This window comes from Crinia signifera, chromosome 19, assembly GCF_055691185.1.
Source record: "Crinia signifera chromosome 19, ASM5569118v1, whole genome shotgun sequence".
Taxonomy (NCBI): domain Eukaryota; kingdom Metazoa; phylum Chordata; class Amphibia; order Anura; family Myobatrachidae; genus Crinia; species Crinia signifera.
Window position 1 is genome coordinate 46,150,406 of NC_139226.1, and position 17,415 is coordinate 46,167,820.

Genomic DNA, 17,415 nt, shown 5'->3' on the forward strand with positions numbered 1-17,415 from the left:
CCATATCAAATGCCAAAGATTGCCCCCCATTATCTTACATTTGGGACACCTATTACCTAATCCATCTGAAAACTTACTAATTCGGTCTGGTGTATAGTATATCCTGTGAAAGATATTCAACTGAATTTGTTGGATCCTAAGTGATTTAGTAGCCATGACCAAAACTTTCATGGATTTTACCCAGTTGACCTCGTTTACTTCAGGGATGTCTTTACTCCACTTAACCCTTAAGTCCTCCAGGTTGTCTATTGAGGTAAGATCTATCAGGAACCTATAACATCTCGACAACCGTTTACCACATGGTAGCTTACCAAGAAACTTTTTCACAGGGGATTCTACTATTTGAAAGGGCACTCTGCGATGTTCAGACTGGATAGCGCTTCTCAGCTGTAAGAATCTGAAAAACATTCCTTGTGGAACCCCAAATTCTACCTGTAGCTGAGAAAAGGATTTTTAATTATTATCCACAAGGATCTGACCCAACTTAGTGATCCCATAGTAAGCCCATATCCTGCTTCCCTGTTGGGTTTTCAAGTTCTGGAGTTGGGGGAGCTGGAAGATATGACATTCTGGGTCAATCCCCTCTGGTTCTCATCAAGAGGGCCTGAAGTGGAGTTAGCCCTGGGACAGCCTTTTCTATAAATTCTAACAGATCCTCAGTGTTCTCATTTTTAACCCCTTCCCGACATATGACGTACATTTACGTCATATGTCGGTTGCGGGGGAATCAAGCCAGCTCACGGAGTGAGCTGGCTTGAAAGAGAGCAGGTAATGGCTGTATATTACAGCCAGGTCCCTGCTCTCACGGCCACGAGCGGCGAGTTCACCGATCGTGGCCGTTTAACCCTTTAAGCACCGCGGGCAAAGCGCCCGCAGTGCTTAAATAGCTGATCGGAGGGGGGGCGCCCCCCTCCGGCGCCGATCGGGGCCCCCTGCAGCGAGATCGGAGGGTGCCGATCGGTTGCCATGGTAGCCAGGGGTCTAATGTAGACCCCTGTGCTGGCCGTGTCAGCATACCTATTACATCCTGCCTGAGGCAGGATGTAATAGGAAGTGCATAAAATCACTACGTTCAGCCATAGAGCTCTATGGCTGAACCTAGTACAGGCGATCGCGCCCCCTAGTGGTCAAGTACACTAGGGGGCCTTGTAGTAAAAGTAAAAAAAAAAAAAAAAGTTTCAAAAAAAAAAATATTAAAAGTTCAAATCACCCCCCTTTCCCCATTTCCCAAATAAAAATAAATAAAAAATAAAAAAAATAAACATATTTGGTATCGCCGCGTTCCTAAAAGTCCGATCTATTAAAATATAACATTAGTTATCCCGCACGGTTAAAGGCGTAAACGGAAAATAATCCCCAACGCCAAAACTACGTTTTTTGGTCGCATCGCCTACCCAAAAAAAAATAGCTAAAAGAGATCAGAAAGTCGCCCATATCCCATAATGGTATTAATTAAAAAAAACACTTCAGCCCTCAAAAAATGAGCCCTCACCCAGGTCCGTAGGTGGAAAAATAAAAAAGTTATAAGCCGCAGAACATGGCGACGCAACGCAAATTAGAAAAACCGTAACACTTTCTATTTTTTTTTTAGTGGTAAAACGTAACGAAAACTATATAAGTTTGGTATCACCGGAATCGTAACGACCCATAGAATAAAGATAACCCATCATTTTAAATGAACTATGAACTCCAAAAAAACCGTAACCAGCGCAAAATTGTGGAATTGCGTTTTTTTTTCTTTTTACCCCACATTTAATTATTTCCTGATTCCCCAGAATATTATACGGTATAGTAAATGGTACCATTAAAAAGTACAACTTGTCCCGCAAAAAAAAAGCCCTCATGTGTCTATATAGCCGGAAAATTAAAAAAGTTACGCTTATTTGAACGCAAGGAGGAAAAAAAAAAATTAACATAAAAGCCAATGTCGGGAAGGGGTTAATAACCCAGCCAGCAAGATGACACATTTGAGCCGCATGATAATAAAGCTTGAAGTTCGGCAGTGCTATCCCACCCTTAGTGTTAGGTCTGCACAGCGTGGGCATTTTAATTCTAGGGGTCTTATTGCGCCAAATAAATGTGGAGACCATTGAATCAAGCCTTCTTAAAATACTATCGCCAATGTAGATGGGGGAATGTGTAAAAATGTAGAGCAACTTAGGCAGGACAGACATTTTAACCAAATTGGCGCGCCCTATTAATGTAAGTGGGAGTCTCTGCCAGCTTTTAAACTTATTTTTTAATTCCTCCAGGAGTGGATCGACATTGTCTATTATATAATCTCTAGAATTTTTAGAGATCGTAATCCCCAGATATTTAATTTTTTCCGCTAAGGGAATTCCTAGACTAGACAACGCCCCGTCTCTTCCAGCTGGTCCGAGCACTAATAAATGAGATTTACTATAATTGATTTGAATACCTGAATAGAGGCCAAATTCACCAATAATCGCCATTATTTCAGGGAGTTTTATAACATAATCCACCAGTCCAACTAAGAGGTCATCGGCATATAGGGATATAATATTATGACCGATACCCACCGTCCCAATTCCTTGCCTTAGTTTACAGTTGGTAGAACTGATGGGATTGTCTCAACAGCTTCTGGTTGACCATTACCTGTAGATGCTCTACCCACCTTTGTTTTACCATCAACCATTCCTGTCGTGCAGAGTCGGTCTTTTCATCTATATATATTTTTTCTTTGTCTAGTGTTAGTTTTTCCAAATCTAATGCTTTTTCACAATTTTTCTTTTTAACCCCTGCAACTTTTTTAATCAAACTACCCCTCAGATAGGCCTTTAGGGTATCCCAAACTAGGTTAGTTTGAGCCGTTCCCTCATTAAACCTATAAAATTCTTTGACCAGCCCACCAAAATCATCCCAACCACTCAGTTGGGGGATCCAGGACGGGTGTAATTTCCAAAAAGTAAACCCGCGCTGTTGTCTAGTATCTAGCTGCATTACAATCGGAGTGTGATCAGAAATGCCTTGTGATTTATACTCAATTGATTCAATAACCTTCAACACATTCTCAGAGACCAAGATCATATCGATTCTTGAAAAAGTGTGGAATGTTGCCGAATAACAAGAGAATTGTTTAACTGAGGGGTATCTTTCCCTCCAAGCATCTCTCCACCCTATTTCACGGATGAAATTAGCAAAATTACTGCTGGTATGAGTGTAACCCCCTTTACAATTCCACCTATGCTGACTGGGATTCATAACTACGTTGAAGTCCCCGAGACATATTACTGAGCTATCGGGTCTTTCTATTAAAAATTCAACCGCAAGCCTCAACACATCGAACGAGAAAGGAGGAGGGATATATATAGCAAGGATACAGTATCTAGTCATATCAATACATCCCTCAACAAACACGTATCTTCCATATGGATCAATTTTTGAGGACAGCGTTTCAAACTTAACATTTTTCCTGATTAACATGGACACCCCTCTGGAGTAGGGGGAGAAACAAGAGTGGAAGGACGCTCCTATCCATGATCTATCTACCGCCTTCACCTTCTCACCAACCAGGTGAGTCTCCTGCATACAAACTATATCGGCCTTCAAAGACCTACAGTGTCTTAGTACCAGGGAGCGCTTTATTCTCTCATTTATCCCCCTAACATTCCATGTCAGGATCGATATCATAGTTCTGATGGTAATACATTTCCCCCAGAGTCGGAGTTAGTCCCTCCAGCATCGAACCTGAGGTATATTGCCTAGCATCTACATCTTTAGAGGCAAAGTAAGCACTTGTATACTCAACGAACAAAACACAACATATACCCCGCTCCCACCCCCACCCTGTATAGCCTCCCCTGTTAGGTATACCTACACCCATACCCTCCCTCTTACACTACCATACACAAACAAGAACAAAACAAAACCCTATCGATTCAATCGCCAGAGGCAAATTACTCAAGGTCACTAACCCAATGGCGTGCCTGCCCTCCGTTTACCCCACCAGGGACCCCCTCCCTCCCCTCACGTTCAATTCGACCGGATTATGTTAGCTACCAAAAAAAAAAAAAAGAAATGAAAAAAAGAAGTACGAATGAGCAACGCTATTAAGAAATATTTTTGCAGGCAATAAGAACACCACATTTGTAAATGCTAAGAGCTTTCGTAGTTTATATTAGCCTATTGTGACATCCGGGCATGGGGAATGATTTAGCCAAACATTATCGCTAATACAGTTACAAAGAGACCGGGATCCTTATGCAGTAAGCTGCCGCCCCGCGGGGTGATATCTGTCCAGCCACTCCGCAGCTTCGCCGGGGCTGAGAAAGAACTTTGACTCATCATTCGTAACTATTCTCAGCCTCGTTGGATAGAGCATTGAATACTTGATGTTGAGCTCCCTTAACCTTGATTTTATATCGCGAAACCGAGCTCTGTCCCTTTGTACATCCAGTGGAAAATCGGGAAAGATGGAAATTTTTTTCCCGTTGTGAGTTAAGTCCCCTTTATTTCTAGCAGTTCTCAAAATATTATCCCGGTCACGGAAGTGGAGAATTTTAGCAATAAGTGTTCGCGGTTGACCGCCAGGTATCGGAGGTTTGGATGGAACGCGGTGCGCCCTCTCTACTGCAAAGTAGGGCGAAAGGATCTCTGACCCAAGATTTTGCTTTACCCACTCCTCCACAAACTTTTCTGGCGAGGGTCCCTCCACACTCTCTTCCAGGCCCACAATTCTAATATTGTTCCGCCCTTCCAAATCGATGCTTTTGCTTTGGAGCTCTTTTACTGCTTTCTCGAGCATTTTGACCTGGGTTTGCAGTTTCATTTACGGACGCATTGTTTGCATTATATTGATCCTCTCACATTTTCTGTAATCACCGTATGCATATTGCCAATCAAAATATTGTCCATAATAAATACAGGATGTGGCCAGGGGGTCTCAGGTGGTCAGAAGTAATGTACTCAAAGCCCAGCAGTATTCATAAATTTATCAGGTTTACATGGCTAAACTCAAGGAATATGTGCTTGAAATAGGCAATACTTAATGGGTGCCAACAACACTATTGCCCATTCTCCATCACTGACATTATGATGTCAAAGTATGACCGATGTCACAGACCCATACTATTCATTCACAGTACGAGTGCAGTGCACATGCAAATTGATGGTGTGACGCTCAGGTGTCACAAGATGGTTATATAGCATAAATGTGCTGATGGTGTGACGCTCAGGTGTCACAGGATGGATTATATAGCATAAATGTGCTGATGGTGTGACGCTCAGGTGTCACAGGATGGATTATATAGCATAAATGTGCTGATGGTGTGACGCTCCGGTGTCACAAGATGGGTTATATAGCATAAATGTGCCGATGGTGTGACACTCTGGTGTCACAAGACGGTTATATAGTATAAATGTGCTGATGGTGTGACGCTCAGGTGTCACAGGATGGATTATATAGCATAAATGTGCTGATGGTGTGACGCTCCGGTGTCACAAGATGGTTATATAGCATAAATGTGCCGATGGTGTGACGCTCGGGTGTCACAAGGTGGATTATATACTTTAGCAATAACATGCTGATTTTTTGAAGATCAGGTGTCACCATTTTGACCTTTTAAATTAAAATGTTCCCTCGCGAATGAAAAATGTGCCCTCGCGAATGAAAAATGTGCCCTCGCGAATGAAAAATGTGCCCTCGCGATTGAAAAATGTGCCGTTCCCGTGATCAGCACCCTGCCCTAAAAAATTTCTAGAGTGAACACTAGGTAGGCTACTATAGTTACACACAATTTGTAAGTAAAACGTGATATACTGTACAGGGTAGGCGTGTATACTGTAGTTACACAATGTGTCAGTAAGCCAGTGATATACAGGGTAGGTAGATGTTACACTGACGGTCTGAGAGCAGTGATTCACTCCTAACATTCCGTTTATAAATCGTTAATGGTATCATTCAGTGTTTAAGACCTAGATCGTTCACCCACCAGGTGAAGCAATATCTTTATCAATATCGTTCACCCACCAGGTGAAGCAATATCTTTATCAATATCTCGTTTGCTAACAATATTGCATAGAGGTGATTCAGTATATCCATTCAGCCTTCTGCAGCTATCTATCCTATGGCTTACAGGTAACTCCACTATTGAGCTCTTCTGTCTAGGCCACACACAGTAACCTATCACTGTTACCATAACAACACAGGTGTTCCGCCAATGCGTATTTCACTTTAATGGCTTTATCAGGGTCACACATGACCAGTAGCGGTGCCCGAACAGACCTTCTGAGAGCACAGAGGCTGAAGCAGCACTGACAGACCCCTACCCAAACTTTAGTATGGTACTTGGCAAGGCCTGATACACTTAACAGCATTAAGACATGTTATATTGCTATAAAAAACCCTGCCCCAATCTGCAAAGCGCCTCCCACTTTGGTAAAATATTTGCCCCTTTCAGGGTTGTAAATTGAGGCAGGTAGGAGATATGCTATTCTGCCCTTGCTTATACATACACATAGTCTAAAGGTGGCCATACACACTCAGATTTATCTTCAGATCTGGCTGCTTGAAACAAAACAATGGTTATGGATGAGAGCAAATGACAGTTTACCATTTGCTTGGAAATGTTGGAAAACAGACAAACTGTCACTCATCTATAACCATGTTTTTGTTCCAACCAGCCAGATCTGAAGATAAATCTTACTAGTGTATGGGCACCACTTTATTTGTATACATATATTTGCCTGTCTGGCTGCTGCTAATACCTGTGTGATGACATCACAATGGCCCTGTGATGACATAACAGTGATTCTATGATGTCACAATGCCTGGTGAGCCAGGACGGAACACTAGGAATCATTCTGTTGCCTGGTCCCGACTTGTGCAGTCAGAGCTTTTGAACGTGTCTGATTATTCAGCGTTTTCAGTTCATATATTGTGTTTGGAGAGGAGCAAGGAGAGAGAGGAGGAAGGAGGAGACAAACGGGAGCAGCCCTGCGCTGCGTCCCGTTCTATAGTGGCAAGGTAAGTGCGCTTTTATTTCTATTCATTCTTTTTGTTTGAGCAATTGGGGTTCTTCATGGATTTCTTAAGGGGCGAGGCTCACCTGAAAGTGGGCGTGTCATAGCATAGAAGGCGGTTATGTCCCAATTTAGTGGGTGTTTCAGGGGGTCTTTGCCCAAATCTGAGGGGTTATTTATTATTTATATCACTGCCGGTTCCCAATGACCCCCAACATTTTTGGCGTTCCATATGAGCTAAAAGGGTTATTCGATTCCAGTGGGTTCGTGTCCCCCCCCCCCCCCCCCACACACACACACACACACAAACACTTTTTTATTTTGGTTTAAACCCTTTCTTTTTGTTGGTGGTTAAATAATCACAATTTGCATGTTACAATGGGCACCGATATTATGCCCACATTTCACTGCAAATGAGGTTGCTGATAAATGGGCTTTAAATAATAAAGCCCTTTATTTCCCCCATTACTCCATTATGGTATTGTATTCGCTGATACCTGCATATCTGTGGTCAGTTGTGTAACACATATTTATACTGATCCTACTAGCGGAGCATTGTGATTCCGGATTATAATCGTATGAATATGAAATGAATTGTAACATTGTGACAGGAGATCGGGGACCATATTCACTTTTTGCTTTTCATGGCGCCCAGAGAGGTCGCGTATAGTAGCGTAAAGGGCTCGCTTGGCTGCCTATTTCCGCTGCCTATCAAGCAGGTAAACTCCATCCCGCCAAAGGCACGCCCACCCCGCCACACAAATACCCGCACTATGCTGCAAACGCGTACGCTTACACATTCACACGTAAGCACCCGCATCAAATGATTTTTCCTCTGTTCGTTGTGTTTCCGTCCATTATGACTAGAAGGGATATTTGTGTATAGCTTATTTGTTATTTAATATTTCTATTTTATCTTTAATTAAGGTGACGCAGTTAGTCAAACTTGCTACAAGAGGGGAAATGGCCCAATTGCCATCAGAGAGCCAAACCAAACAAGAACCCCGGGAGAGGCAGATGCCCCCGGCACCGCGGGTAAGACAGGCCCCACCGCCTCCCCGCGAGAAAAAGGCACCACCGCCTCCCCGCGAGAGAAAGGCACCACCGCCTCCCCGCGAGAGAAAGGCCCCACCGCCTCCGTGCGAGAGAAAGGCCCCACCGCCTCCCTGCGAGAGAAAGGCCCCACCGGCACCGAGGGAGAGACAGGCCCCACCGGCACCAAGGGAGAGACAGGCCCCACCGGCACCAAGGGAGAGACAGGCCCCACCGGCACCAAGGGAGAGACAGGCCCCACCGGCACCAAGGGAGACACAGGCTTCCTCACCATTGAGGAATTCGACCCCGTCAATATCCACGGTGTGGCAAGAGCCACCGTCACGATCAATGGAATGGTATACGCCCCCATCACCATCCATGGAGAGGCAAGAGCCCCCGTTCCAATCCACGGAGTGGCATGAGAACCCATTCTCAATGGACTGGTATTCCGAGATCCCAGAAACATCCACAGAGTGGCAAGAGTCTCAGGAAGCATCCACGGAGTGGCAAGAGTCCCAGGAAGCATCCACCGTGTGGCAAGAGTCCCAGGAAGCATCCATGGTGTGGGAAGAGTCCCAGGAAACCTACACGGAGTGGCAAGAGACCCAGGAAACATCTATGGAGTGGCCCCCCTTCACCACCCACAGAGTGGTATACGCCCCCGTCACCATCCACGGAGTGGTATGCACCCCCGCCGCCATCCACGGAGTGGCATGTGCCCCCGTCACCATTTACGGAGTGGCAAGCGTCCCTGTCACTGGAGTGGCATGCACCCCCTATACCATCCAAGGAGTGGTATGCACCCCTGTCACCATCACGGAGTGGCATGCACTCCCAATGTAGAGGCGTCCCACTACATTTCAACTACTGTTAAATATGGAATATTGCACATAACAACCAATCAGACTGTATCTATTATCTCCTATACGATACTAAAAAAATGAGTAGTCTAGATAATAGACAAATTATTTATTTAGTATTGTCTAGGAGATACTAGATAGAATCTGATTGGTTGTTATGGGCTACATCCCATCTTCAACAGAATTCCTATCTTATACCCCATCATGTGTTATTTCCAACAACAATTTGGGTAATAAAATGAGTGGTGAATAATACTGTATCTCTGTGGTTATTTCCTCATTTGGAGCGTCTCCATGCTGGGTGAATGCTTGGCGGCTACAGTGTCAGAATATGTCAAATAAAACATGTGTACATTTACTTTTTTAAATATGTCTACACACATCTCAGACGGTTCCTTTGTCTATGAGAAGACCTAGCCATTACCCGATAATTCTGTCTGCACACATCTCAGAGGGTTCCTTGGTCTATGAGAAGGACCTAACCATTACCCATGATTCTTCTATCTACATACATCTCAGAGGGTTCCTTGGTTCCTTTCTCCTATCTACAGACATCTCAAAGGGTTTCTTGATCTATGAGGAGACATAGCCATTACCCCATCATTCTCCTGTCTACACACAACTCAGATGGGTTCCTTGGTCTATGAGGAGATGCAGCCATTACCTCATCATTATTGTGTCTACATACAGGACATCTCAGAGGGTTCCTTGGTCTAGGAGGAGACCCCTTGGTCTAGGAGGAGACCCCATCATTCTCCTGTTTACACACATCTCAGAGGGTTCCTTGCTTTGGTCCTTGCAGTATTTAAAACAGCCATTAAAATCCTGTAATTTCAGTAATGTTACAAATGCCTGGGGAGTTCATACAGTAGGTTGCGGCACATTCAAAATATTACCTCAGGAAACAAAATGGCCACTTCACAAAGCGCTGCAGTGAGGCCCCTCGTTCACAGTGACTGATATTTTGCATCTTCCTAACAAGTTTGTGCTAAAATAATACACACAATGCAATATTAGCATTGCTGTCTGTCAAAAAGTGTATTAGTAGGTCGACGATAACTAGGTCAACGGTCATTAGGTCAACCACTATTGGTCGACAGTGAAAAGGTCTACATGCACTATGGTTGACATGGACTAAAGTTTGAGACAAGCAAAAGGTCGACGTGACTTTTTAAGATTTTTAGTGCCTAGGTCAACAACAGTCGACATAGACCCTCAATTAGTGTACCAAGTACCCTCGTATGGTGCCTCCCTCTGTGTGACGGCATATATCCAGTGTCCAGCGTGACATATATCCATTGTCCAGTCTGATGACATATATCCTGTGTCCAGTGTGACATATATCCATTGTCCAGTGTGACGACATATATCCTGTGTTCAGTGTGACATGTAACCATTGTGTGACGGCATATATCCTGTGTCCAGCGTGACATATATCCATTGTCCAGTGTGACGACATATATCCAGAGTCCAGTGTGACATATATCCATTGTCCAGTGTGACTACATATATCCAGTGTCTAGTGTGACAGGGGCTGTCTCCAGTGTACAGGGGCTGTGTCCAGTGTACAGGGGCTGTGTACAGGGGTTGTGTCCAGTGTACAGGGGTTGTGTCCAGTATACAGGAGCTGTGTACAGGAGCTGTGTCCAGGGGCTGTGTCCAGGGGCAGTGTCCAGTTTGACGGCTGTGTCCAGTGTACAGGAGCTTTGTCCCGGGGCGGTGTCCATAGGCTGTGTCCATTGTCCAGGGGCTGTGTCCAGGGGCTGTGTCCAGTGGCTGTATCCAGGGGCTGTATCCAGGGTAACGGGCTGTGTCCATTGTCCAGGGGCTGTGTACAGGGTGACGGGCTGTGTCCAGTGTCCAGGGGCAGTGTCCAGTGTGAAAGCTGTGTCCAGTGTACAGGAGCTGTGTCCAGGGGCGGTGTCCAGAGGCTGTGTCCAGTGTGACGGCTGTGTCCATTGTCCAGGGGCTGTGTCCAGTGTGACGGGCTGTGTCCAGGGGCAGTGTCCAGGGGCTGTGTCCATTGTCCAGGGGCTGTGTCCAGGGTGACGGGCTGTGTCTAGTGTCCAGGGGCAGTGTCCAGTGTGAAGGCTGTGTCCAGTGTACAGGAGCTGTGTCCAGGGGCGGTGTCCAGAGGCTGTGTCCAGTGTGATGGCTGTGTCCATTGTCCAGGGGCTGTGTCCAGTGTGACGGGCTGTGTCCAGGGGCAGTGTTCAGGGGCTGTGTCCAGAGGCTGTGTCCATTGTCCAGGGGCTGTGTCCAGTGTCCAGGGGCAGTGTCCAGGGGCTGTGTCCAGGGGCAGTGTCCAGTCTCCAAGGGGTTGTGTCCAGTGTGACAGGCTGTGTCCAGTGTAAAGTAAGAAAAATAAATAAAAGTAATAAATAAAAATAAAAACACATTTTTGGAGGATGATGGAGGAGGAAATAGTGGGAGATCAGCAACCTGATAGAAGTGCTGAAGCTGCTACCACCAGTCATGACAAGGCCGATACCTCTTTGTATTTGCTCTTTGGAGCATTTCTCTTTTTTTGGGATAGTTTATTAAACTGCCACCCTGTCTGCGCCTGCAGTGCCGCTCTGCCAGGTTGGAAGTGTAAGGTCCACATGTATGTGATGCCGACTGCTGTCGCTTAGCTTAGTCATCCAGCTACCTCGGTATACCCTTTTGACCCAACTACAGTAAATGAAAACAATTTTGTAAGCTGTGAAGTAATCAAAATTGACTAGAAATGAGTGGAAACTAATGTTATTGAGGTCAATAATACTTTAGGGGCAAAAACAGGCCCAAATTCTGTTATTGTAGCCATTTTTAGCATTTTTTCATAAAAATCCAGATCCAAAACCAAAACCCACAAGGGTGGTTTTGCCAAAACCAATCCAGATCCAAAACACGAAGGGAGATCCAGATCCAAAACCAAAACCCGAAAAGTGGCCGCCGCACATCTCTAATTACAGGGTGAGCTGCTAAACTTACACACAATATGTCAGTAGTTACTCACAAAGAGTCAGTAAGCCAGTGCCATACAGATAGGCTGCCATAGATACACACGATGTGTCAGTAAGCCAGTTCTATACAGGGTAGGCTGCTATAGATACACACTATGTGTCAGTAAGACGTGCTATACAGGGTAGGCTGCTATAGATACATGTAATGTGTCAGCAAGTCGGTGCTATACAGGGTAGTAGTGTTCCCGCTAGGCTTATTTCACGGGGCACTGCGCCCTGCCCCTTTTATAGCTGCCGATTTCCGCCCTGCCTGTTTCTGCCCGCCCTGCATAGTTAATAGCCGCTGCCGCGCTAGAAGTCTCCTCCCGCTGACAGTGTAAGCTGCTAGCGTGGCAGCGTGTGGACACTCCCCCCTCAGCCCTGACATGCCGCAGCAGCGGGGGGGACAGTGAGCACCAGGAGATCATGGGGCAGAGGCTGCTCTGTGCGTGACAGTGCGTCCCCTTGAAGGCACCAGCCCAGAAGCCTGCTGGTGGTGACACCTGCTGGCTGGAGTCAGTGCTTGGCCCCCGGGGCCGGTGATGGACAGCTGGGCACCCTGGGATATGCAGCCCTCTCGCTCCCCCGCCGCCGCGCACTTGTTGATGCGCCCGAGTGCAGTGTGTCGGGGGGGTCCCGGCTCATCTGCCCCCTCTCCGTAGGCCAAACAGACTCCTCAGCGCTGCCTCTGGGGGACTTTATGGGGGATATAACCCGCTCCGGAGAGTTACCCCTGCCAGAGGGCTGGGAGCAGGTCAGGGACGTGGATGGCAAAGTTGATTATATTGATCACAGATAAGTGTCAAAGGTCTGTTTCATATGTGCAAGTTTATTTACATGTGCAATGCTAATAACCACCATTGTTGGCCATATAATATTGTCCAGTATACATAGGGAAGTTGCAGGAACCCAACTTTTTTTTTTTATTGACTTTTTAATTCTTTATTAAATTTTCATATATAACACAGTGTATAAAAAAGAAAACGGACATTACATACAATGACAGTACTCAAGACATATAAAGACAATAACCAATCGTTACAAATACAAATACTACAAGTGCTTACAGTACATTCTCAAGTATAGAGGCCAACATGCTAGTTTCAGTTAAGATGGTCCTAACTCATCGACTCGCAGCATCTATTATACCATAGCCTCATAGGGAGAAGATCGATATCTAACACATAGTTAATCCTACTTTCGCATTGAACACCCCAAGCTCATCAATGGCCAAGCGTGTTTCATATCTAAAATCGATCACCAAAACTAATTTACCTAGTGCTTACACTAATACAAAGTGAATATCAAATTAATAGGTAGATATTTGTGACAACCAGAATAGCAAAAAACTGAGATAAGAAAAACAAAAAGAAAAAAAAGGTGAAAGGTCCATCAAATCAAACTTCCAATAATTTCTATAAGGGGCCTTTAGTTATATTGATAAGTAAGTTACTATACCACGATTCAGTAAATACCACGTGCAGGTGCGTTTCATTTTCAAATCTAGATCCTAGAATATGACTAGATATTACAATGTTGTGTTGTAGTGAGAGTAAATCCATTTCCCCCATATCCCGTAAAATTTTTCCACCGCGTTTCCCGTGACATAGATATATTTCTCATGCTCAATCATTTTATTAACCATGCTGTACCATGCCTGGATATCCGGTCCCTTTTGTGACATCCAAGATTTAGCGATTACTGCTTTGGCAATTGCGCATAGATTAATCGCTAGACAACTGTCCGCTTGCTTCAATGCGTTTGTAGGCCATATACCCAACAGGAGTCCACTAGGGTGAATACATGATCTTGGTATCCCAAGTTCAGATAGGGTCCTCCCCACTCCCTGCCAAAAGTACTGTAAGGCTTGACAATCCCATATCAAATGCCAAAGATTGCCCCCCATTATCTTACATTTGGGACACCTATTACCTAATCCATCTGAAAACTTACTAATTCGGTCTGGTGTATAGTATATCCTGTGAAAGATATTCAACTGAATTTGTTGGATCCTAAGTGACTTAGTAGCCATGACCAAAACTTTCATGGATTTTACCCAGTTGACCTCGTTTACTTCAGGGATGTCTTTACTCCACTTAACCCTTAAGTCCTCCAGGTTGTCTATTGAGGTAAGATCTATTAGGAACCTATAACATCTCGACAACCGTTTACCACATGGTAGCTTACCAAGAAACTTTTTCACAGGGGATTCTACTATTTGAAAGGGCACTCTGCGATGTTCAGACTGGATAGCGCTTCTCAGCTGTAAGAATCTGAAAAACATTCCTTGTGGAACCCCAAATTCTACCTGTAGCTGAGAAAAGGATTTTAAATTATTATCCACAAGGATCTGACCCAACTTAGTGATCCCATAGTAAGCCCATATCCTGCTTCCCTGTTGGGTTTTCAAGTTCTGGAGTTGGGGGAGCTGGAAGATATGACATTCTGGGTCAATCCCCTCTGGTTCTCATCAAGAGGGCCTGAAGTGGAGTTAGCCCTGGGACAGCCTTTTCTATAAATTCTAACAGATCCTCAGTGTTCTCATTTTTAACCCCTTCCCGACATATGACGTACATTTACGTCATATGTCGGTTGCGGGGGAATCAAGCCAGCTCACGGAGTGAGCTGGCTTGAAAGAGAGCAGGTAATGGCTGTATATTACAGCCAGGTCCCTGCTCTCACGGCCACGAGCGGCGAGTTCGCCGATCGTGGCCGTTTAACCCTTTAAGCACCGCGGGCAAAGCGCCCGCAGTGCTTAAATAGCTGATCGGAGGGGGGGCGCCCCCCTCCGGCGCCGATCGGGGCCCCCTGCAGCGAGATCGGAGGGTGCCGATCGGTTGCCATGGTAGCCAGGGGTCTAATGTAGACCCCTGTGCTGGCCGTGTCAGCATACCTATTACATCCTGCCTGAGGCAGGTTGTAATAGGAAGTGCATAAAATCACTACGTTCAGCCATAGAGCTCTATGGCTGAACCTAGTACAGGCGATCGCGCCCCCTAGTGGTCAAGTACACTAGGGGGCCTTGTAGTAAAAGTAAAAAAAAAAAAAAAAAAAAAGTTTAAAAAAAAAAAAATATTAAAAGTTCAAATCACCCCCCTTTCCCCATTTCCCAAATAAAAATAAATAAAAAATAAAAAAAATAAACATATTTGGTATCGCCGCGTTCCTAAAAGTCCGATCTATTAAAATATAACATTAGTTATCCCGCACGGTTAAAGGCGTAAACGGAAAATAATCCCCAACGCCAAAACTACGTTTTTTGGTCGCATCGCCTACCCAAAAAAAAATAGCTAAAAGAGATCAGAAAGTCGCCCATATCCCATAATGGTATTAATTAAAAAGTACACTTCAGCCCTCAAAAAATGAGCCCTCACCCAGGTCCGTAGATGGAAAAATAAAAAAGTTATAAGCCGCAGAACATGGCGACGCGACGCAAATTAGAAAAACCGTAACACTTTCTATTTTTTTTTTTAGTGGTAAAACGTAACGAAAACTATATAAGTTTGGTATCACCGGAATCGTAACGACCCATAGAATAAAGATAACCCATCATTTTAAATGAACTATGAACTCCAAAAAAAACGTAACCAGCGCAAAATTGTGGAATTGCGTTTTTTTTTCTTTTTACCCCACATTTAATTATTTCCTGATTCCCCAGAATATTATACGGTATAGTAAATGGCACCATTAAAAAGTACAACTTGTCCCGCAAAAAAAAAGCCCTCATGTGTCTATATAGCCGGAAAATTAAAAAAGTTACGCTTATTTGAACGCAAGGAGGAAAAAAAAAAAATTAACATAAAAGCCAATGTCGGGAAGGGGTTAATAACCCAGCCAGCAAGATGACACATTTGAGCCGCATGATAATAAAGCTTGAAGTTCGGCAGTGCTATCCCACCCTTAGTGTTAGGTCTGCACAGCGTGGGCATTTAAATTCTAGGGGTCTTATTGCGCCAAATAAATGTGGAGACCATTGAATCAAGCCTTCTAAAAATACTATCGCCAATGTAGATGGGGAAATGTGTAAAAATGTAGAGCAACTTAGGCAGGACAGACATTTTAACCAAATTGGCGCGCCCTATTAATGTAAGTGGGAGTCTCTGCCAGCTTTTAAACTTATTTTTTAATTCCTCCAGGAGTGGATCGACATTGTCTATTATATAATCTCTAGAATTTTTAGAGATCGTAATCCCCAGATATTTAATTTTTTCCGCTAAGGGAATTCCTAGACTAGACAACGCCCCGTCTCTTCCAGCTGGTCCGAGCACTAATAAATGAGATTTACTATAATTGATTTGAATACCTGAATAGAGGCCAAATTCACCAATAATCGCCATTATTTCAGGGAGTTTTATAACATAGGCCCTTATTCTGATTGACGCGTACTTTTCCGCATACTTTCGGATCGCGTCTTTACGGCGTCTGCGCATGCGTGGAGAACGCAACGCGCATGTGCCACGCCTTGACTCCGTACCTGTTCGGCCAAATCCCGTCCAAAACTGTTCCCCGCAATCAGTCGGGAAATATGGGCGTATTATGGGCGTCATGCGGAATGACACATGGGCGTAGTTTCAAAGTGGGCAAAACGGGGCGGAAACATGGGCGTACACGGGGGAGTACACTTATGTTGGGGGGCGTGCATTCGGATACCACTCCGAATGCACGCGATCAAAAAGGGAAGAAATGTGCGGTGTCCAAAAGTCTACTATTGCTTTGCGGACACCACTCGTTCATGCGGTAGGCGAACGTACCGCCTAATGACTACAAGCATTAACACCTGAACCCAATAGAATCGACTCCTTTACTCATTACTCACTAATAGGACGCTTGTCAGTGCTTTAATTGAAACCATTGCTGCTTCAAGGAAACCTTACTAATCACCCACATATGCTGTACTTGTCACACACTTTAAAACTGCTAACAATGGACATGACTGAATATTAATACTATCAATACACATGTGTATTCGACATGTACTCATGAAACCACACATTTTTGGTAAAGTAAACAAATTTATTTATATACATGTCACAGTCAATGCCACTGTGATGCAATGACCAAAAAATAAAAAATCCAAAAAAAAAACAACATGGCAGGAATGTACCAAAATAAATAATAATACAAAACAAATATAATTGCACACAGATGGACTCCAGCACCTCCTATGTGCCACTGCACATGCAGCCAGTGGGAAATGAGGAGGCTGCTGGCCCTTCTACAGCAGGGCAACCTGCACCTGACCATTCTACAGCAGGGCAACCTACACCTGGCCCTTCTGCAGCAGGCCAACCTGCAGCTGCCTCATATGCACCATCAGCAGAATCATTTGGAACACAACCGGGGACTTAGCAACATCACTTCAAGTACAGCTGACAGTAATGGCAGGCAAAAGAGGGCAACAGGGGAACCAAAAAGGACATATGAAGCAAGGGCTCATCTGGTTACCCTCAGCACGTGATTGGACACAAGAAGCTGACACACACAGCACAATGGAAGATTTGGGACCACATAACGGTGGAGATTAATGCAGCCACAAGTTCATTTGCGACCACGTT